Source organism: Leucoraja erinacea, chromosome 12, assembly GCF_028641065.1.
Source record: "Leucoraja erinacea ecotype New England chromosome 12, Leri_hhj_1, whole genome shotgun sequence".
NCBI classification, from domain to species: Eukaryota; Metazoa; Chordata; class Chondrichthyes; order Rajiformes; family Rajidae; genus Leucoraja; species Leucoraja erinaceus.
The window spans coordinates 2900245-2924927 of record NC_073388.1 but is presented as its reverse complement, the minus strand read 5'-3'; the positions used below and the strand labels follow the sequence as shown (position 1 = coordinate 2924927).

General features: G+C 41.7%; 1 protein-coding gene across 2 annotated transcripts in view; it reads left to right on the top strand.

The window, feature by feature from the left end:
- pls3 (plastin 3 (T isoform)) overlaps positions 1–24683 on the top strand; it is a 72890-nt gene that overhangs the window by 10925 nt on the left and 37282 nt on the right. The gene's annotated exons all lie outside the window — the stretch shown is intronic.

Here is a 24683-nt window from a genome sequence, read left to right as displayed (position 1 = left end):
ACTTATGAGGAATTTCATTGGCCTGGTCAGTCATACAATTAAAAGTAACAGATCACTTAAAAAACACATTACAGGGACTCTTAGTCTGAAGAAGAAGAAGAAGAACCGAAACGTCACCAATTTTTCTCTAGAGCTGCTGCCTGGCCCGCTGAGTTACTCCAGCATTTTGTGCTATCATCAGTGTAAACCAGAAGCTGCAGTTCCTTCCTGCATTTTAGTCAGTGCTTAGTGAATATTGAGGTTCTACGTATTTTATCGCTTAGCTCCCTAAACTCTGTTTAAAAGACCTTGCCCCTTTGGCCAATTTCTTTGGAACAGACGGACAACAATCTCCAGCTATTTACCCTCCCTTTCTAGCGCACATCCTTTGTGCCCCATGACTGCAAATCCATGATAAATGGGCATTTCCACTCTCAGCCTCCCTATTCAATTGAGCCATTTAATCGCCACACTCTTGGATGTGCTCCTGGGAGGAACGCTCTCCAAAATAGAAAATGTTTTTGAGGGAGAGATTGATTCAGAAGACACACACATTATCTACTTGCTCCTCGTACTCTTGCAAACACCATTGCCCATTCTTCTTGTTCCCATTTGATTTTGAGTGTGACCAGATCTCCAAACATTCCAGTTTTTGGCCTCATGGAGGTCACCTCACAGACAGCTACTCCTGCTTCAAAACTTAATGCACACGCTGCCACAGCTGGAAATAATTCCTGAACATGTTGCCTGGAATAGTGGAAGCATTTTGGACCTCCCACACAGTCCATTCCACTTGTTTGAGCTGCTCTTCGAAGCTCCGATTTGTGAAAAAGGCATAAGCCCGGAACAGTATTAGAAACTACTTGCCACCCTTCTGCCTGACTTGGGGAACATTTTTGCATGGTCAAGCCAAAGTCCAGTGTGAAGATTGTCCCATGGACTCCTTGCACCTTGTTCTCCAAAGCCCACGACTGATTCTGACGACTGATGCAGAGAGGATGTTTCCACTTGTGGTGAAGAGCATTGCTCGCCACTATTCATCTGAGAAATCCTGTTGGGAATTCGGAAGAAAATGCTTTAACCAAAGAGAGGAGAGTATGTAGAACTCAGTCACTCGGAGTGATTAAAGGGAATTGAATAGATGCATTTTGAGATTGGAGGGATTCAAGGGAGATGGGATAGGTGTGTAGTCTGATGAATGGGGAAAGACATGGGTTTAATGATCTGTTTCTGTTCCATATATTATGTGTATTTAAGGTTTCCTTTGAAATATAAATGTTAATTGGAGCAAGTATCCTGAAATAAATTGACCCTAGGCTTAAGGTTGTAGAAATGAAAAGTTTGTTCAATTATTAAGTTTCCTCCCTCCTGCATCCATCCATTTTGTAGAAAAGTTCTTTATATCAATAAATGGAACCCAATAAAGAATGTAATGTCATGATTCTTCATAAGACATTAAGACAATTAATTTATTGCTTCTGAAATAAGTGTATGATTGAAAGATTGCCTTAAAGTTTGATTCTAACAGATCAATCTGTTAACAGAAACCTTGTTTAGGTAAACTGTCGTTCCCTTTGGGCTTCTGGATCGTCTGTTGGTCAGTGTACAAATTTGTGTGGATATTCATCGGGTTAACATAACAATAATGTACCTTGGAGCCTCTTTAACAAAGAATTGCTGCAGATCTAAGCGCCCTGAGTATCTAGAAAGGCGCTATATAAATCCCATCCATTATTATTATTATTAATGGAAAAACAACTTTGTCTATGAGGATGCTGACAATGAAATAACATAAAAATGCTTGTTGCTTCTTGCAGCATACTCTTGTGGATTTTTGTTATTTTTCTACATATACAGGGTGTGGGTGCAAGCCCAAAAATCCATGCCTCAACGTGCATAAAAATGATCTGAAATTTCAAATGTAGTTTTACTTGTACATTTAAACAAGCATTACTTGAACATGGTTATGTTGGAATTTATTTTACAGATGTTTTAATTCGGTATATTCCTTTTAAGATTTAACATCAACTTGGGAGTAAGCTGTAACTGCTTTGCTAGTAGTGTAGAAACAATCAGTATTTAAGTCAAGACATTTAAGAGTTTAATTGTTGTATATTCTGGCAATGGAACAATTACATTCTTATCTGTTGCAGCTTTGCAGGGCCATTAATGCAGTATAGAGCATATTAGATTAAAAAATGTACAGGGATTAAATTAGTAGTACTTACTATTCCATTATTAAAGGATATATGTGCAAATGGGGAGGTTAGGAATAATTTTAGCTGATATGATTTTATTATTACTTGGATGGTTTTGGCAATTCTTAATTGCTCTTGAGTGCCATGAACTGCTGGAGTTCTACTTTTGAAGATGCTCTCATAGTTGGAGTTATAGGATTGGGGATGGAAGAAAAATGGCAGGGAGGCAGTGGAACGGCAAGATCCAGAGGAAAGAGAGGGCCTGTGTGATTTGAGAGAAAATTTGACGTCTCGTGTGTTTCAATTGGTATGTGCGTTTTTAAGGTCTATGAGGCAGCAGCGACCCCTATCTTTTGAAGTTCCGAGACCTGGTCTACTTCCATCTCAAAGTACAGGAAGAATACCACCAGCACGTGCCTCCCCAGCAATGGGGTCCTCATTGCATTCCAAGTGCTTAAAGAAACACTGCATTTCACTGACGTTTGGAACACTCGAGGAGAAGCAGGATTTGGGAAGGTATTGAAAACGTTGAGGCAATGCATTGCACTCTCGATAAAACCCTGCATAAATAGCAAATGGAGCACCCATCAATGGCATAGCCTCACAGCGCCAGAGACCTGGGTTTGATCCCGACCTCGGGTGATGTCTGTGAAGTTTGCACGTTCTCCCTGTTGCCGCGTGGGATTTTCTCCTGGTGTTCCGGTTTCCTCTTGCGTCCCAAAGATATGCAGGTTTGTAGGTTAATTGTCCTGAGTGTGTGGGATAGAACCAGTGTATGGATGATCACTGGTCAGTGCAGATTCAGTGGACCGAAGGGCCTATTTCTACTCTTATCTCTAAACTAAACTCATGAACTATCCACCTGCCTGCCCCATTGTTTTTTTGGGTCGCCTCAGAATCTGCAGATTGGAACGGAATCATCTTTGATTCCTCCATGAGAGGGAACATCATGTATGTTTATATTTTAAGATCTAATCCTTAATGCAACTGTATTTTGTTATTTCAGAGAGTGATATTGATGCATTTGTAAGTGCTTAGGTTTTTTAACAGGAGGTTCTTGAGCTCAAGCAAGCATCTTACCAATGCCACCTGGACCCCCCCATCTCTTTTCCTCTTTTTTCAGTTTTTTCCCCGTCTCATGCCTGATATGATGAGTGATTGACTGCACTGGGCTTGTACTCGTTGGTGTTTAGAAAGATGAGGGGGGATCTAATTGATCCTAATTGGAACTTACCGAATAGTGAAAGGCTTGGACAGAGAGGATGTGGAGACTACTAGTGGGAGAGTCTAGGACTATAGGTCATAACCTCAGAATTAAATTTTATTATTTATTGCCTATGTTTTGCGATCTTGTGATGATTTGATAAACCAAAGATTATTCATGCTGAACATCTATCTATCTACATTTTGAAAAGCGTAAATGGAGAGTGCAAAAAGTTTTCATAGTAAAGAACGCCTATGATAATGGTTGACAACAGTAATACTTGTCCTGGAATTTTGCCGTCATGGTGAATGGAATTATCTAACACATTTGAACCATGTTGTCATTGGTCAGCTGATGCCTCTGAGCTTGAATGCACTGCGGTGAAAGCTTGGGTGAAAATGTAAGACAATAGTTCATTGTACCGTGCTGAAGCAGTACTCTGTGGTGTCATTGGATGAGGCACATTCAGGTTATCACAAAAGATACCATTGCAATTTTTGTTTGAAGGAAGAAAATTCTTCTGGTTGGTGGGACATGGCAAGTTGACTTTTTTCCTACATCATGAATTGGTTATGTAGATAGTGTGAGGTTAGAGGCATTGCTTAATAAATGTTCTTTGGCCTCTTGATTACAAAACATCACAATCTGGTTAGAACACACAGACCAATACCATAGAATAATGGGAATGTAGATTCATGATACTCTTGGCCTAAGACTAGATAATACTTTGAAGTCTGAAGAAGGGTTTCGGCCCGAAACGTTGCCTATTTCCTTCGCTCCATAGATGCTACTGCACCCGCTGAGTTTCTCTTTGTTTTTTTGTGTACTAGATAATACTTTACCTGTTTACACAAACTCAAACCTTTACAAGTGGGTTGATCTCTTATAGATGTGACTTGGTTTTCCTAATTGCCTAATACTTTCATGAACAAACTGCAGATACTGGAATCTTGAGGGAAAACGGTGCTGAGGGAACTCAGTGGGTCGGGCAGCAACTGTGGAGGGAATGGGCAGGTGTGTTTTGCATTCGAAGAAGGGTAGAGAATTGGCTTTCTGTAAGGAGCCAGAAGGTGATGGTGGAAGGTTGTTTTTTTTTTACTGGAGGCCTGTATCTGGTGGTATGCTTCAGGGATCGGTGCCGGGCCCATTGCTGTTTGTGGTTTATATCAACAATCTGGATGAGAATGTACAAGGCATGATTAGTAAGTTTGCAGATACCACTCAAGTGGGTGGTATCACAGATAGTGAAGATGGTTATCAAAAATTATGCAGAATCTGATCAGTTGGGCAAGTGGGCTGAGGAATGGTTAATGAAGTCTAATGCAGACTAGTGCAAGGTTTTGCATTTTGAGATGTCAAACCAGGGAGTTATCTTTACAGTGAATGACCAGGCCCTGGGGAGAGTTGCATACCAGAGAGGTCAAGGAGTGCAGGTACATAGTTCTACGAAAGTGATGTCACAGGTAGATAAGGTGATCCAGAAGACGAAAGCTAGCAGATACGTTGGCCGTCTTCAGTTACGGTATTGAGTATGGATGTTATGTTACAGTTATACATGATCTAGGTAAGGCTGCATTTGGAATATTGTGTTCATTTTTGGTTTCTGCTATAGGAAGCATATTAAGCTGGAAAGAGTGCACAGAAGATTTATGAAGATGTAGCCAGAACCTGAGGGCCTGATCCATAGAAAGAGGTTGGGAAGGCTAGGGCTTTATTCAAAGTCTTCATATTTGAAACTTAAATACATTGGGTCCATGTCTGTATATGTAATGTGGTTTATTAAAAATAATAGTAATTTTCAAAGTGTTTTGTGCCTGGTAATTAAATAGCACAAATTATGTTTGACGTGTGAAGGAATCAATGTAAATGCTGCAAGGTTTCCCTTTGGATTGCTTCTGAATAGTTTGCCAGTAGAAAACTCAAATGCAAGCCTTAAGTTACTTGATATAACTCAGTGCTTCCCAAACAATATTCCTGTTGTTCAGTGTTTGGTAATTGGATGAGCAATGAAACCCAAAAGTGTTCACGCTAATTGTTTTCTATTACAAGACTGTTTTCATTAGCGAACAGAAGCCCATTTTGCTGGGTACGTGATCGCTGATTTCTCTAAGCAATCCTGTACTTTGTTTTTGGCAAGAATGCTTGTTTGTGGATGGTAATCACATTGAATCAGCCTGGACTGAGTATACATTTATTTTGGTGAGGACTCTCGACTCTTGTGTTTTAATCATTACATTATTTTGCAGCCTTGTTTCAAGTTGAAAGGGACACGTGTAACCATCAGTGGCACTGGCATTAGAATAAGAGTAGGCCATTTAACCCAAGACACTAGCTGCACTCTTTCACGTGATTATTTCTTCAAGAGTAACAAGTTCCATTTATTAAGAATAAAACAAACCAGATAAGTAGTTGGCTGATTGGCCTCTCAAGCCTTCTGTCACTTAGTAAGGTCACAACTAATCAATTCTTAACCTAAACTTCACTTTCTTGTTCTCGTGCCCCGCAAATACCTTGTTAGTCCTTGATGTCCATCAAGTTCCACTTCCCTCCAAACTACCGTTGCTAATTTTTCATGGGACATTAGCATTGGTCCAAATTTTGGTGAATTTATCGACGTTGAAATTTGAGATTTTCAATCACATTTTTTTAATCAAAAATATTGGCTGTAATCTAGTGGAGAGAAAAGTGCTGGAAAATTTCAGCGGGTGCAGCAGCATCTATGAAGCGAAGGAAATAGGCAAAGTTTCGGGCCAAAACCCTTCGTCAGACTGATGTAGGGTGGGAGGGGGCGGGAAGGAAAAAGGAAGAGGAGGAGCCCGAGGGCAGAGGGTGAGCTGAGAAGGGGAGGAGACAGCAAGGGCTACCAGAAATTGGAGAATTCAATGTTTATGCCGCTAGGGTGCAGACTGCCCAAGCGGAATATGAGGTGCTGCTCCTACAATTTCCGGTGGTGCTCACTCTGGCCATGGAAGTTGTAATCTATTGTATGTTTCAAAATTCAGGTTGTCTCACATATTATGGTGTCAACTTGGAAGCCAGCTCCCAAAGCCAGAGTGACTTGCCTATGAGCTAAGTTGCTTTGTACACAAAACAATGATAGGAAGTATATTCTGAACAGAAAAGTTTATCTTCTCTTGTTTGCACAAAATTAGTAGTGCAGCTTCATGGTACGCAAGAATATTTACCAGAACAGAATATGTTAGACGGGTTTGACTGAAGGAAGGACGTACAGTTACAAAGTATGTTTTTTTTTAAGGAGTTCCCAAATATTATAACTTTGTAGGAAAAATCTCAAACAATTAGTAGCCAGAAAAGCCCCACCCACCGTAATTAGAAGAACAATTTGCCTAGAAATTTGAATGTTTAGCTCCGTGTGCATGTGCGCTACACAATTCAGTTTCACTTAAGATTGAAACGTAATGGAGAACTTCAGTAGATACATAATTTTTTGAGTTCTGCTGGAGGAACTCTATATACCAGGCAGCATCTGGAGGGAATTGGACACATCTTGTGCTGGGACCCTTCTTCCAAAATGTTGTCCATTTCCCTTTGATGCTGCCTGACCTGCTGAGTTTAAAAATACAGCATGGAAATGGGTTGAATGGGCCGAATGGCCTAATTCTACTCCTTTCTCCTATGAACCTGAAATTTGAAACTGTTGATGCTCTCCACCACCATCCCATCAATAAAGGCAGCTTCATGAATCCCCAACTTTCCCTTCCTGAAGTCAACAATCTGTGCCATGCCGATGTTGAGAGCAACAGTGTCCTGGTGCCACTTAATCAGATTAACAATCTCCCTCCTTTATGCTGACTCGCCATTACCTGTTACCCGTCCAAAAATGATGGTATTGATTTTTATGAATGAAGTATTGTTACCTGTGCCTAAGCAAGAGGATGAATTTGAAAACATTCTGACAATACAACAAGTTGACCTCGGACAAGACAAGACCTCAGAATCTGACAAAGGGTGTGGGTGGTTAATCAGGCACTCCTGCAATTGTGTTGTGATGATGTTTAATCATTCCCACACAATTAACTAGAGAAGGATTTTGCAAGGTTAGAAAATATTAGAACACAATTTTAACTGAGTATAAGAAGGATTGATATTTAAAGATAAACACAAAGTGCTACAGTAACTCAGCGTGGCAGGTAGCATCTCTGCAGATAAAGCATAGGTGATGTTTGGGGTTGGGACCCTTCCACAGACTGCTAGAAGGGTCCCGACCTGAAACATCTATCCTTTATCTCTAGAGAGTCTGTCTGACCCACTGAGTTACTCCAGCAGTTTGTGTCACTCTGGTATAAACTAGCATCTGCAGTTCTTTACCAACTATTTCCAATAAAAAAAAAAAATCTGTTGCATATTTAACATGGAAAATATTACATAGTAACATCTGTTGGATGAAGAAGAAGAATTTGGAGGTGATGACTACCAGTCACTGGAAGTTTCCAGGTGATATTTTAAGTATGGCTGCATTTGATGACTATTATTCCCTGTCATAATGGGGTAGATCTGTAACAACACAATTAAGTTTAGTTACCACACACCATCTTTGTGCAAATGAGCTCCAAGCAAGGCTAGTATCCAAAGTCATTACCCTGTTTTTACTGGAAAGATATTGCAGCAGGGTTCTCTATTTCTGAATACACCTGCTGAGAAGTTGGGTAACCCGTTTAGTGTGCTTATGTGCTGTGTTTAGTGCTCCCGGTAAAGTGCATTGGAAGTAGTTGTGTCGAAATAAAGGACTGCAGATGTTGGTTTTCAAAAATATAGAACATAAAAAAAGTGCTGGAGTAACTCAACGTGTCAGCAGAGCCTGAAGAAGGGTCCTGAACTAAAACGTCACCTATCGATGTTCTCCAGAAATGTTGCTTGAGCTGCTGAGTTATTCCAGCACTCTGTGTCTTTTAGAAGTGGTGTTATGGTGATTTGTGCACATGATTGTACTAAAATAGGATTTGTGTGTTTCCCATTAAAAGTTGCATGATCGCTGGGAATGCTTTGGCACAGTGTAGAAGCAGGTAAAGCTGCTATTAGGAGTGAGAAGGGACATGCAAGTCGTCTTCTATGTCTGTCCTGCATTAGTCTGAAGAAGGGACTCCAATGCAAAACGTCATCTGTCCATTCTGTCCACATTGACCATAATGAAAAGTGAAGCTGGCAAATGTGTGCAAGACATTATGTGGCAATGCAGTCTCTTTAATTGCTGGGATATTTCTGAATCCTGTAACTGGGTGAGAAGCTGAGGTCCAAATCAAAAACTTCAGATTCTGCTGAGAGTAGAGGAATATGTGAGCTAACATAGTTCAATAGTTACTTTATTACCTAGAGGCAGTGAAACACTTTGTTTTGCATACAATCCAGTAAAACCTTACTTTACATAAGCACAATGATACACAAGTAAATTAGTGCAATGATTACAGTATAAAAAAAATAGTGCATTTCATGGGCGTACCGTTTCCAGTCGCCACGTTTCCAACGCCATCTTGTAGCTTTCAAGTATCAAGATCTACTCAACATTGTGTCCTAAAGACCTGCTGTCCTGGCAGTGGCATTGGATCAGTGAGGTAGGGGGTATGTAGCTTAAACCAATTAAATAACAGATGAGAAATTATCTGACGAGAATTGCTCCGTGTGGTTCTCTGGGAGAAACAGCTACTTTTGCATGATTTCTGCATAATAAGTGCAAATGGATTCAGGCTGTAAATTATTGGTTTCTTGAATACATTGATTTTGTTTGCTGTTTGATTGACTGCATTGAGAGCAGATGTTTACTTTGCCAACTTCCACTCATTTGCTGACACTGTTGCCTTAATAATAATAATAATAATAATTTTATTTATAGAGCACTTTAAAAACAAACATAGCTGCAACAAAGTGCTGTGCATCACTAATCATTGACAAAAAAGTTAATACACACCAAAAATAACAATCAAAAGAAATAGTAGGAAAAGACATGTAAAATAAAGAAACATCAAAAACACCACAAACAGAAGCAACGTCTCAGGCATTGTCAAAAGCCAGGGAGTACAAATGTGTTTTAACACTGGATTTGAAGATTTAATATCAATAGATGGCCTGCTTCAGCAATAGCAAAATTAATAACCAAACTGAAGATAGACACAAAATGCTGCAGTAACTCAGCGGGTCAGGCAGCATCTTGGGGGGGGGGGGGGGGGGAAGGAATAGGTGACATTCAGTCTGAAGAGAATTCAACCTAGAGTCAGGGGAGAGGGGCATGACTCTCACCTCTCCCCTGACTCTCCGTCACCTGTAGACTGGATCGAACTCGAGTCTTTGGCGCCACTGTGCCACCCCAATATTTCCCTGTGTTCTCGGCAGCAAGGTTAACTGGTTTCTGATATTCCCAACAGTGTGTTTGCAAATAGCCCATTAATTATTTATTTGTTTATTCCTTCCTCAGTCTTTCCATTTATTTATTTAGATGGAAAGTGGGCATTGCCTGCAAGGCCATCATTTATTGTCTATAACTACTCTTGAGAAAGTGTTAGTGAGAATCTCTGCAGTCCTGGCATAGCAAAGTGTGTGGGCATACAATTTGGTAGTAGGAATAAAGGCGCAGACTATTTTCTAAATTTGGATAGGATTTGGAAATCGGAGGTGCAGAGGGATTTTTGGAATGCTGGTGCAGGATTCCCAAAGGTTCATTTGCACGTTGAATCGGTAGTCAGGAAGGTAAATGCAACATTTGCAAATGTTAACATTCATTTTGAGAGGACAAGAACATAAAAACGGGGATGTAATGTTGATGCTTTATGAGGCACTGGTCAGACCACATTTGGACTATCCTGAGCAGTTTTGGGCCCCATATCTGAGGAGGGTTGTGCTGACGTTGGAAAGGGTCCAGCACCACCTCTGCTGTTAAGTTTGCGAACAATGTGGGCTGTCCATTATAACCTACTGGCAGTAACGTGCGGTGAGGTCAATGGCTGGGGAGGCACTGGCTAGTATCAGAGCCAGATTTACACGCATATGAACCCAATAGAGGTAGCTTAAATTCACCATCCAATTGGCAGATTGCACAATGACTCCCGTATGTTTCATATTTCATATCAGCATTCTTTACAACACATGCATACAGGTTATTGATTGGGGACGATCAGCCATGATTACAATGAATGGCGGTGCTGGCCCGAAGGGTCGAATGGCCCCCTCCTGCACCTATTTTCTATGTTCCTATTCTAGCCCAGAAATCCATTTAATATATTTCTTATATTATTAACATCATTTAGCCTTATCAATGCAGCACACAAAAAAGATAAACACGACACTTTAGAATTTAACATTAAACATAAAAACATCGCCCCCACAGCAGAATCGACGTTTCCCACTGAGGGAAGGCACCAAAATTGAACAGGCCCCAACCACGTGTGAACAGAGGAGGAGGACTGTACTTTCAAAGTTCAGTCCTCTTCCTCTGTTCACCCGTGGTCGGGGCCCATTGAGGCCTCTGCAGTCGCCGCTATGACCCAGAGCCTCAGAATCAGCCACTTCCCTACCGGAGACCGCGGCTTCCGAAGTCCACATGCCGAGCTGGGCTGAGATTCAACGCTGGCGACCCCCGCGATGTTAAGGTCAACGGTTCAACGCCGCCCGTGGCTGGAAAGTCAGCGCCGCCAGCGGTGGAATGTAGTACTGCGACGCCGCTGCTGAAGCTAGCTAATGTGGAGGGAGAGCGAGGCAGCGTCAATTACATGGGCTGAGCCTACGTAATTGACGCTCGCTCTTCCTCCACTGGGCTCAAGATATGCCTGCTTGTGAGGCAGATGTGATCGCTGCCTCCCCTGGAGCTTTTCCATTGCAGTTTTATGTGAGACCAGCGAGCACAAATTTAATATCTTTATATGTGAAATACGTTACCTGGACTATGGAAGGTAAGGACATGTAATGAAGGGGTTTACAAACATTACTTTGGTGACATACTTAGAGATAGTAACAGGCACACGCTTATTGACCGCGCTCCATGCAGGTTCTGAAGGGTTGCGCAATCGGAGGGGAGGCTCAGCTCGTCGCTGCCTCCCCCTTATCCCTTCCAGTATTTGCAGCGGAACTGTGAAAATTTTGCGATTTTGACTATAAAAAATGATTAGATTCATATAGAAATTACATTTATAACAAATCAGTGGAAAAATCTTTATATTTATTTTATTTTTTTTACTTAACGGCTATTTTCATTGGGAGTATGACAAGTGAGGCTCTGGGAGTTCATTGGGAGTGTGACGGGGAGTAATGAGCTCCTCAACATCAGGGATGTTGGCCAGGGAGAAGATGCCAACAATGGTTATTTAAGCTTTATGGTGAAAGCTACTTTTGGCTGTTGAATGCTGTGAGCTTACTTAAACACAACGTTAGGTTTCCAGTTTTCTGTTGAGTTAGTAAATTACTCTTAAAGATTGTCTTGGTACACTAGCTACATTGATCAGTAGACAAGCCCCCCTAGAATTATTTTAAAAGCAATTGAAAGCCGCAGTGGGTATATCTTCTGAATCTGTCATGGTTGATTAAGATGGACCAAATTACTTTGTGACCTTGGGGAAGAAAAGTTTTTTTTAATTATCTATTTGTGATGTTTAGGGTAAACATGAAGACATGTATAGGTCAACCAGACTCTTAAGTATTTGTTTGCCATCATCTTTTCTTTAATTCTGTTCAGGTTGCTCCCTGTGGAAATGTTTTGTCGACAGTTCCTGTCACTAGAAAACATTTGTTCAAACATATGTTGCCCCTGACCAGGCATCGTTAATCAGGTTCGGTATTTCACTGTAGACATAGAAACTTTCCATCTGTTTCTTAAATTCTTTCTGGTTTTAGGGATATAGTATTATATAATAATAATAAATCCTTTATTTCGGACAGACTAAAGAATAAAAAGCAAGTGTGAAACAGCATACAAAAAACAAAAACAAAAACCAAGAATATTTATAAAGTGTCATAAACAATATTTATAAATAAATGAATCGTATGTGTCCGAAAAGGAGCAGGAAGAAGCCAAAGCTTATTAATTCCCACCCCTTGCTGCCTACAAATTTAGCAGCTGACAAATTTAGTAATTGACAAAAGAAATTGGAACAAATTGGTATTTGTGTTATCATTATAAAAATATATATATATTTGTGTGGGTGACTTGGTTTAGATTTAATGCTGGATCGTCATTAGGTTAAATAATTTAATTTTGTTCTAGAGTTGAATTACTGAACAAGTCAGACCAGCTATTTAATTCCAGGAATTAGTATTCAATGGGAAGACATTTCTTACACGACAATGAAAGATTTAGTAGAATTGATAATCCTTTTTGTGTTGAGATTTTTCTGTTCAGTTAACAGTTTAATAATTGCATTACACAATATGAGGTGGGTGCTCACCTGTAGATAGTGTTGCCATTTGGATTCCCCCCAAATATTTGTGCCAGTTTTGATTGTAGCTTTCGATACTTGGGACTGCAGATGCTGGAACCTTAATCAAAATAATTCAAAGTGTTGGAGGAACTCTGTGGAGCAGGCAGCATCAGTGGAGGGAAATTAAATGACTAAGTTTCTGGTTGGATGGGTCCTGAGCCAAAACTTCTGTGGGGAATGGATAGGCTATGTTCTAGGTCGGAACTCTTCTGAATAGAAACTATTTGGTGTGGAGGTATGGAGAGAAGGCAGGTATGGGATACTGAGTTGGATGATCAGCCATGATCATATTGAATGGCGGTGCAGGCTCGAAGGGCCGAATGGCCTACTCCTGCACCTAATTTCTATGTTTCTATGTTTCTATTTCTCAGGATGAAAGTGTAAAATACTTGTGGGCATGGCTTTCAGGTGAGGCGGCAAAGTTTAAAGGAGATCTGCGAGCAAGTTTATTTTTGGTGACTGCTTGGAATGCTCTGCCAGGATTGGTGATGGAGGCAGATGCGATTGTGGCATTTAAAATACTTTTGGATAAGTGCATGGATATGCATGGAATGGAGGGCAGTTGAGGGTTGGCCTTGGCAACATGTTTGGCACAGACCTTTAGGCTGATGGGTCTGTTCCTGTACCGTTCCAGGGATGAAGTTTGTTTTAGAATATTTGCAAGGTATATTGAAGGTCACAGCTTTGAGTACTTGGAAATAAACAATTAAAGATTGGTAGTATTGAGTGTCAATATTGCCTTGAGGATATATCTGTCTATGAAAGTGGAACACTTTGATATTTAAAATACCAGCTGTCAGCATCAAACATGCGCATGCCAGCCCACAGTAGAGATATGTGCTCCATCCCAGCTGTATAATTCAATGCTAACCCCGTGTATTAGGATAATGTTTTACTAAATGTCAGTCGTGTTATCCTTTGGCCTATACGATATTGACAGTTGGTGTTGGCTTTTTAAAGAAACAATTTTTTTTAAGGTAATGAAAACTCGAGGAATTGCAGTTGCTGGAAAGGAGGATAGACATGTGTCTGACCCTTGTGCGTCTGGCTCAGAACATGGTCAGCAGGAGTCACAAAGGGGGAGCAGTGAGAGGGAGCCTCGGGGTCTGTCAGAGAGATTTCAAGAGGAAAGACACAGTGCTCTTGTAACAAGTCTGGGTCGGAAGCTGTCATGGCAAGTTAGGAAGGTCTTGATCTGAAATGTCGATTGATTGTGATTCAATTGGAATCAAGTAATGTCTTTTTGCTGACAGGATTGCATGCATCTAAAAGCTTTTCATTGTACCCCGGTACAAGTGACAATAAACTAAACTATGTCATCTGTTCACTCCCTCAAATGCTGAAACAAGGAATTGCAGATGCTGGTGTACAAAAGAAGGCATGAAGTGCTGGAATAACTCAGTGGGTCATGCAGAAATTCTGGAGAATATGGATAAATGACACTTTGGGTCAGGTCCTTTCTTCAGACTTAATCTGCCCTTTCTGAAGAAAGGTCCTGACCTGAAACGTCACGTATCCACAATGCTGTCTTCACATATGCTGCCTGTGCAGCGGAGATCCTCTGCCACATTGTGCGTGCAGAATGATATGTAGTTTAATTTGAGTTTAGAGATACAGCGCAGAAACAGCCCCACCGAGTCCGCATGACCTGTGATCCCCGCAAGGTAATGCTATCCTACACATTCTAGGAACAATTTAAACTTATACCAAGCCAATTAACCTACAAACTTGTACGTCTTTGGAGTGTGGGAGAAAACTGAAGATCTTGGAGAAATCCCACGCAATCACATGGGAGAACGTACAAACTCCCTACAGACAGCACCCCTAGTCGGGATCTCAGGCACTGCAAGCATTGTAAGGCAGCAACTCTACCACTGTGTCGTCCTTATGATCCATTATTTCCCACATTGCAAGGATGAAGCTCCACCGTGAGTTCCGCTTGAAGATCAACCTAGAAGATTGGTATCTCAAACAGTAGTTGGGGTATGGAACTCTGCTTAATATTGACTATCATTTGATCCGTGACATCAAGCGATGGCAGAAATGTGAACAACTACCCTTCCTTAATTACAGCAGGCTGTTTTTCAAACATTAATCAAGTAGGTATTAAGTGTTCTGGCGCATCCTTGTAAAATAGCATGGATGTACTCTAATCTATATTCCAATGATCTATAGTCTATATTAAGGTTCGGTTCATTTGTGCTGCAGAGAAAAAAGATTTGAAGGTTTTTGGAGTGAGATGAATTATTTTTGTGGCCTGAACAAAAAGCTTTAATGGAAATTTAAATGTGATTTGAAACACATTACAACAATTAGATAGCTTTTGATTTTGTGATATCCTTTCAGGTTTATGTTAATCACAGGATGAGCTTGCCTAAGGAAGTTTGACTTGCTAATTTTTCCTCTGCATTACAGACAGGAAGCACATACCACTTAATATCTGTGGGAACTTGTATAGTTTTCTGGGTGGGTGTTGGCAAAATCAGTTTTTAAAAAGTCATCAATATGTTGGAAATTAGTTGACCTTCCATTTAAACAAAAGCATAAAGCAAACTGTATTTGGTATTTTAGTTTGCCGTGTCATAATATTGAACAAAGCACCATGATCGTTCAGACTAAAGATAAGATTTTAAAGAAGGGTCCCGACCCGAAATATCACCTGTCCATGTCTCCAGCAGTGTTGTCTGACCTGCTGAGCAACTCCACACATTGTGTCTTTCCTTGATAAACCAGCAAACACAGTTGCTAAAGATTACAAGATTACAAGATACATTTAATTGTCATTTGGACCCCTTGAGGTCCAAACGAAATGCCGTTTCTGCAGCCATACATTACAAACACATAGACCCAAGACACAACATAATTTACATAAACATCCATCACATCGCTGTGATGGAAGGCCAAAAACACTTATCTCTCCACTGCACTCCCCCCCCCCCCCCCCCCCCCCCCCCCCCTGATGTCAGAGTCAAAGTCACAATGCTAAAGCAATTAATCGGGTCAGGCAGCATCTCTGGAGAATGTAGATCAGTGATGTTTCTGTTGATGACTTTAAAGGGCCCTGACCTGAAACATCACCAATTTATGTTTTCCAGAGATGCTGCCTGACGTGCTAAGTCACTCCAGTACTTTGTGTAGTTTAGTTTATTCCCACGTGTACCAAGGTACAGTGAAAATAATTTGTTGCATGCTAACCAGTCAGTGGAAACACATTACACAATTGCAATCGACCTATACCCAGTGTACAGACACATGATACGGGAATATCGTGAATTTGTATCTTTTATCTGTAGTTCCTTGTTTCTTCATTTTTCAGACTGTTATACCTTATGAGGCTAAAACCATGGAATTATCTTGGAACAGCTGGGCATTTGATTTGGGTGGAAGTAATATATATTTTTCTGCATCTGTGTGGAATATGTTTGTCAGTTCTGTGACAAGGTGAGATGACATCTATTACTACGATATATCCTTGGGCGTGAAGGGTGAGTCATTTGTTTCTGTTTCGAGGGAGAGGCCTAACCAACTTCAATTGCTATCTAATGCAAAAAGCTCATATCCCCTGCAATCTCCAAGGCACAGACTTGCACAAAGCTGCTGGGGCTGGTCTGAATCATTACTCAGGCCGACATTCTTCATATCAGTCCATGTTCCAGGAATGGCCCTAACCCGAAGCGCGCATGTCCATTCCCCCCATACTAAACCGTGTAGCTTTAAGGTGAGAGGAGCAAAGTTTAAAGGAGATGTGCGGGGCAAGATTATTTTTACAGATTTTTCGAGCTGCGAGTGCCTGGAATGTGATGCCGAGGGTGGTAGTTGAGGCAGCTTCAATAGTTGCATTTAAGTGACTTTTGGATAGGCACATGGATATCCAGGGAATGGAGGGATATGGGTTATTTGAAGGCAGGTATGAGTTGGTCTCGGCATCAAGTTTGGCACAGTTATTGTGGGGTGAAGGGCCTGTTCTTGTGCCATACTATTCTGTGTTCTCTGTTCTAAGATGCAGCCTGATCTGCTAAGTTCCACCAAGGGACGAGACAGACTGTTGGCGAGGCGGCCATTACGGGCGCCACCCGGTGGTGTATAGAGAATGTTTTTTTTAATCATTTATATTAGAGAGTTTAAGAAAAGCAACATGCAGGAACCTGCTAGTTGAGTAATTACCTGGTCTTCTCTAAATGTGTTAATCTTGGGATCCCAGGAATGGGGTGTGGTGCTATGGCAACATGTAAATGAGGAACAAGAATCTTGGCAAATTGCTAAACATACTGGAAGTAGGGAATGGGTAAGGCCGGTCAGCCTTGAAGAGGCAGTGTTAATGTAATTAATGGAGCAGTCATGGAAGGAGATTGCCAAGTGTACAGGAAAAATGCTCCAGGCTTCCTTGAAATGCAACAGCACAAACTCCTAAAAATCTTTCACCCATGACCATGTTTTAAAAAGCACCATTCAGAATGGTATTGAGAACCTCTGTACAATACATCAGGAGCACACTGAAACCCATGTGTACACAGCAGATGGAACACATCTCACCCTTTACCCACTTGTCAGCCACCCCCTGTCCCATTTACAGAAGGGTCTAAGGTTCCTATGGTCACCTCGGACCCCAAAAAGTGAGATGAAAGCAGATCGTCGTTCATCCCAAGAGTGACTAATAGCAGCAGCAGCCCCAAAATGAATGTCAGATTGTAAAGTTCTCATGGTGGTCTCATTAGCCACCTCAGAACCCACAAAACTGCAGGAAAGCAAGTCATCTTCACTCCTGAGAAACAGTCTAAGATGCAGCAGCAAACCAAAAACATGACTTCCAGGCAATGCTGCTTCATGAAGGAATTATCAAGAGACAGAACAGGTTAGAAACATAGAAAATAGGTGCAGGAGGAGGCCATTCGGCCCTTCGAGCCAGCACCGCCATTCATTGTGATCATGGCTGATCATCCCCTATCAATAACCCGTGCCTGCCTTCTCCTCATATCCCTTGACTCCACTAGCCCCTAGAGCTCTATCTAACTCTCTTAAGTCCAGAGAAACACACAGACCAGACTTCCCATGACTTGACTCCATCTATACTCTATCCTGCCTTGGAAAAGCAGCCAACATAATCGAAAATTGGTCCCACCTCAGTCATTCTTCCTTCCCCTTGCTCTCGCACAAGTTACAGAGGCTTGAAAGCACACACGACCAGACTTGAGAACGGCTTCTTCCCCTCTGTTAACAGGAATCTGGTCCTTCCATAAGCTAGGACACTGTCTGATTCACTCTACCTATTTTGGACATTGGACTTTGTCCATGGAACAGATGTGCTACCATTCTGAGAACTGTATTTTGCACACTGTCTTCCCCATTACTCTACCTATTGTACTTGAGTTTGGCTTGATTGTATTTATGTATAATATTCTCTGATCTGATTGCATAGCATGCAAAACAAAGATTTTCATTGTACCTTGATACACATGACAATATTACGTTGAACTTAAATCTCGAAGCAAAAGTGTTGAGGCTAGGAAACGGCTCTTTAAACAGTGAACAAGATTGCAACACATACTTAGCTGGTTCTTCAGCCTATGTCCAACTTTAGTTATTTTTCTTAAATTGGACAGGTATTTTGGAGACACGAGGATCTGCAGATGTTAGTTTACAAAAAGGTGTTTATACTTTAAGTATTTCTAGCCATTCTTGACACCAGAGAATCCCAGTGAAATTTGCGTAATATATGGCAACTCTTAGGGGGATATTGGGTATTGTGTCGTTGATCAACCAGCTAATGATCACTGAGCACATCTATGCAGGGAGAAAAAACTACAAGTAGTACATGGGTGCATCTTTGGGACAGTGTCTGCGAAGCATTTGTATCCTAGAAGGATGTGTAGGAAGGAACTGCAGATGCTGGTTTACACCAAAGATAGACACAAAATGCTGGAATAACTCAGCGGGACAGGCAGCATCTCTGGATCTCCACTCGTGTTTTTAAAAAGCGCCATTCAGAATGGTGTGTATCTTAGAGGATGAGGCTTGGAAAATTGGTCTCTGTATCATTGTGTGTGGAAATTTTGCGACACATTGCGACATGCTACTTAATGTTCTGTGCACAGCAGTTAGGAATGTTGTACAATGAGCCAGTTGGGTGTGGAAGAGCATTCCACCAGCTGTTTCATATATTAAAAAAAGAAAGGGCTTTTTTTAGATAAGTTAGTGGGGAGAACAGACCTGGCGAGGATAATTGCTGATTTGGATAGTTAGTTGGATACCAGATCGTCTAGGTCAGTGAAGAGTTGACCAGTTGTTTTCAAGTCTGGAAGGGTTCGATCAATTTACTGACTTTTTGAAATGTTGTCTTCTTAATCTTGTACTGTATAAACTTGCAGAAAAATGCATGCAGTTGGCCAAGTTTGAGATGATGTGTCATTTGTCCTGCTATATTATTCAGTCGCCCTTTGATGTATTAGTTTAAATTAAATCAGCTGCATTTGTAACAATCTTTTGGAAGTTGTTGGTTCCCACACATAAATGTGGAATCTTAAAATTGAAAATAATTTTGGAAATGAATGCAAACCCCATAAAATTGCCTGATCAGGAGTGAGTAGGGTTGCATTAGTGCTGGTCATGTATTGTTTTGATATTCATAGTGTGTTTTTTTTTGGACAGTTTTTCTATATTTATATCTGTAGTTATAAAACATGATGCAAATGTGCTGCACTTTTATATCTGAGAGTAATTCCTCACAGGTGTATAACTAGACCTCTGATGTTTTGGAGGTCATTTCCCATGAATGGGTTACAAGCTGATTAGGGTCATATTTTAATCCCATGGTGAGTTAGTGGTGAAATCTAGGCAATTTAAACTAGGCATTAAGAATAAATAGAAAGGTTCAACAAATTTGCTGCTGTGTCTGCTATACCCAGATCCGTTGAAAGTATTGCACATGGCAATTAAATTAAATTAAGCAAACCAGTGGGAATTTGGGTACTTGTGTTGGCAGTAATTCTGACTTAAAGCTCTGAGCTGATGGAACATTTCATGCAGGTAAACTGGTTGCCATTGGAGATATTCAAGATGAGAATGAGATATGAAGTCTGAAAGACAATAGCCTCCAATTGTGTAATATGAAAGTGAAATAAGGCGTATCCTTTAGATGAGATCAGGGAGAAGATGAATTAACTTCCAAAGGTGCAATGATTTGGATGAAGGGTTTCAAAGTAACATTAGCAAATTTGCAGATGACACAAAGCTGGGTGGCAGTGTGAACTGTGAGGAGGATGCTATGAGATGCAGGGTGACTTGGACAGGTTGGGGGAGTGGGCAGATGCATGACAGATGAAGTTTAATGTGGATAAATGTGAGGTTATCCACTTTGGTAGCAAAAACAGAAAGGCAGATTACTATCTAAATTGCGTCAAGCTGGGAAAAGGGGAAGTACAACGGGATCTGGGGGTCCTTGTTCATCAGTCTATGAAAGTAAGCATGCAGGTACAGCAGGCAGTGAAGAAAACAAATGGCATGTTGGCCTTTATTACAAGAGGAGTCGAGTTCAGGAGCAAAGAGGTCCTTCTGCAGAGCCCTAGTGAGACCACACCTGGAGTATTGTGTGCAGTTTTGGTCCCCTAATTTGAGGAAGGACATTCTTGCTATTGAGGGAGTGCAGCGTAGGTTTACAAGGTTAATTCCCGGGATGGCGGGACTGTCATATGCTGTCATGGATATTTACATTGAGGCTACTATCTGCCTCAGATTCCTAGGCTATTGCCAATCACTGCAAATCCTAATCTTATTAGTTGAACCAACATGTAACGCCTTTCACTTTTCAGGATTAAATCCGATCTGATAAACTTTCCAGCGTTTTGGAGTGTGCCTGCCTGCCTTGTACCTTCAGTTCGACAGCTTATCATTATTGAAGATGCGCCCTGCACCTCACAAATACGTTTGTGTACACACAACTTGATTCCCAAATATACTCAACAGTAAAAGTATAGTTTCCATTGCATTTGTAGAGGGACATTATAACTTCCTGTGGAAGCAATTTCTTTATCTAATCTTAGACTGCATGACTGGAGGTTTGGTGGGTCCCATGACTGTCTCCTGATGGACATAATTAGAATGGTGTGATTCAGTATATGCTTTGTCATCCTGTCCTTTGCTTTCTTGTGGTTTTCTATAATGGCGAATCCTTGAATTGTTTCAAGTTTGGGCTTCGTAAACAGATCAGATTTGTGCTTGTGTCATGTGGCCGGCCACTTCCTGCCCTATAGATAGTTGGTGATGGTTTGCTATTGGATTTATGAAGATGGGTTGAAGATTGTTTGAGAGAGAGATAGGCGTCTTGATCGTACAAGAATCTGAGTCGTACAGCATGAAAACAGGCCCTTCGGCCCAAGATGCTCCATCTACGCCAGTCCCAGCTGCCTGCGATTGGCCCATATCCTTCTAAACCTTTCCTATCCATTCGCCTGACCAAATGTCTTTTAAATATTGTGAAATTACCTGCCTCTGACTTCCTCTCGCAGCTTGTACCATATACACACCAGTTGCCTCTCAGGTTCCTATTCTTTCCCCTCTCACCTTAAAGCTATGTCCTATGGTTAGTACGAACCAAGCAGAGGTGTTGGGCGAAGCGATCGCCGAGCCTGTGCTTGGTCTTGCCGATGTAGAGAAGTTGACACCTGGAACAGCAGATGCAGCAGATGAGGTTGGAGGAGGTGCAAGTGAACCTCTGCCTCACTTGGAAAGACTGATTGGGTCCTTGGATGGAGTCGAGGGAGAGGTAAAGTGACATGTGTAGCATTTCCTGCAGTTGCAAGGGAAAGTACCCGGGGAGGGGGTGATTTGGGTAGGAAGGGACGAATTGACCAGGGAGTTATGGAGGGAACTGTCTCAGCGGAAAACAGAAAGGTGAGGAGATGGGATGATGTGGCCAGTGGTTTGATCCTGTTGGAGGTTGCGAAAACGTTGGAGGATTATATGTGGTATGCGACAGCTGATGGGGTGGAAGGTGAGGACAAGGTGGACTCTGTGCTTGTTACGAGTGGGGGGGAGGGGGGGGATGGGGAGTAAGAGCGGAGCTGAGGGATATAGAGGAGACCCTGGTGAAAGCCTCATCTATAGTCGAAGAGGGGAACCCCCGTTCCCTAAAGAATTGAGGCCTGGTATGGAACATATCCTGAGTGCAGATGCGGCGTAGATGGAGGAATTGGGACTAGGGGATAGAGTCCTTACAGGAAGCAGGTTGGGAAGAAGTGTAGTCAAGATAGCGCCCTGAGATGGTGAGATTCTTTTACCTCTGTCATTGCAAGGATAGGTCTCCTCTATAACCTGAAGCAAGAAGACAAGCATTCAAAGTACAGCCATGCCTTCATTCAATAGGGATAGGAAAAATGCTCATTCCTAAATATCCTGTACTGTAGGAGTTTATTGGGAATTACCCCCTAAATCTGAGGTGGATCATGTTTTCAAGGTGGGGAATAAAATCTGTCACCCTCTAATCTCTAGCTTTGGAGAAGAGATAAATATCAGTGTAGGGTAGTGTGTTTGCATGTGTGTTCGGTTAGGACCAGTGCTGCGAGGCTGCTTTTTTCAGCTGGGTTTCTATGGGCAGAGCGTTAATCTTGGTCAAGGAGTTGGAGTTGTGGAGCTGTTGTGGCACGTCAGCTATGCAAGACTACTTTTATACAGGCACCCCTCGCCTATGCTAGCATCTAGCTATTCTCTTGCTATCTTAATACACAAGCAAACCCCTCTCTAAATGATATTGGGCAACTACCTTGTTGTGTCCCAGACATCCAGCTGTGGAATGTAGTGGTGTGACCTGGAGCCCTGACAACAGTTAGTGAATGTTCCTGGGGTACTGCATTCCACTATTAATTGATTAGTAAGCAGTAGCAAGCTAAATATTATATTCCCTCCACAACTCCCTGGTTAACTTGTCCCTTCCCACCCAAACCACCCTTAAATCACCCTCGAAGTACTTTCCCCTGTAACCACACGAGATGCAACATCTGTCCCTATACCTCCTCCCTCTATTTCTTACAAGGACCCCGACAGTCTTTTCAGGTGAGGCAGAGGTTCACTTGCACCACCTCCAACCTCATCTACTGCTTCCGCTGTTCCAGGTGTGGACTCCTATTTATCGGCGAGTCCAAGTGCAGGCTTGGTGATAAATTAGCTGAACACCACTGCTCAGACTGCCTAAACCGACCCGATCTGCCGGCTGCTAAACGCTTTAACTCCCCCTCCCATTCCCACAACAACCTTTCTGTCCTGGGCCTCCTCCATTGTCAGAGTGAGGCCCAGCGCAAATTGGAGGAACAGCACCTCATATTTCGCTTGGGCAGCTTACACCCCTGCCGTATGAATATTGACTTCTCCAACTTCAAATAGCCCTTGCCTTCCTTCTCCCTCTATCCCTCCCCTCCCCAGTTCTTCGACCAACCTGACATCTCCGATTACATTTTATCTCCGGTTTGCTTTGTCGTCACCTTGTCCCAGCTGACAATGATCTATTCTACATTTTCCTTGATCTGCATCTCTTTTGATGTCTTGTTTTCACACACTTTACCCTTCCTTATCTCTGTCTCCCTCTCCCTGAATCTTTCTGAAGAAGGTTCTCGACCCGAAACGTCACCCATTCCTTCTGTTCAGAGCTGTTGTATGTTCCAGCATTTTGTGTCTACCTTTGTTCGAAACATTATGATGGCTTATTGAAAATTCACGCATGTTCTTATTCCAGGAGTGTGATCAATTACTGCTGCTAGCAGCATAGACATGAATAGGCATCGATTCCCTTAAAACACAAGATTAGCCCAATTTGAGATGGAAAACCTTTTGGCCTTCAGTTGTAAAGCTTTGAGTTGTGTTTCAAAGAGTAGCAGTGCATTTTCAGTGTAATGCTTCCTAGTGCAATGACATTTGTTAGGAAACAAAATGTAAAAGTGCTGGAGCAACTAACTGGGTCAGGCAGCATCTCTGGAGAACATGAATAGATGTTTCAGCACCTTTCTTCAGACTGCTGACCTGCTGAGGTTTTTCAGCACTTTGTGTTGCCTTTTTTGTAAACCAACATCTGCAGTTCCTTGTTTCTATGACAAGAGTTGGAACTTGCCCAAGTGTTGACGTGTCTGATTCTGTGGTAGTTGTAACTCAGAGCATTTTGGTAAACATTAAAATAAAGAATGGGTGAAACCCTTAAACACAAGCAGTTGTTATGTTAGTACCTCATAGATTTTCTCAAAGTATAAATGGGTTTGAGTTGGGAAACATCAATGTTGGCTTGAATTTTTGTGCAACTGCTCAAAGGACGGAATGTATTTGTGTAACCAATGTTTATTGGAAATTCTATTGCGGTTGGTGGTAAAGAGCAGATACTCTTTGAACATCCACACTTAGGTTGGAAAAGAACTATGTAGAGAATAATGTTGTGTGATTGGATTCAAACATTCTATGCCACAGAAGATTACTGCTATAAAGAAAACTGTACTGTCCGAATTTAATTCACGCAAAGAGTTAGTGATACAGCATTGAAGCAGGTCCTACTTGCCCACGCCGACCAAGATGCCCCATCGACACTAGTCCCACCTGCCCACGTTTGGCTGATATCCCTCCAAACCTTTCCTATTTGTGTACCTGCCCAATTGTCTGTAAAATGTTGCTATAATTGAAGGATAGCAGGTGCACAGTATCTAACTCCTCCAGGCCTCCTGTCAAATAATCCTATCCATATTCAGTTCTTATTTTATTAAAATTGTGGAATTCCCTACCCTATCACACTCGAAGTGTCTTCATCGCATGGATTGCTGTGGTTCTTGTAGACAACTGCTGCTTCACCACCAAGTCAAGTCCAATAAGACCTTAACTCCTGACCATTTTGCAATGACTGCAATTTGTACACTATGA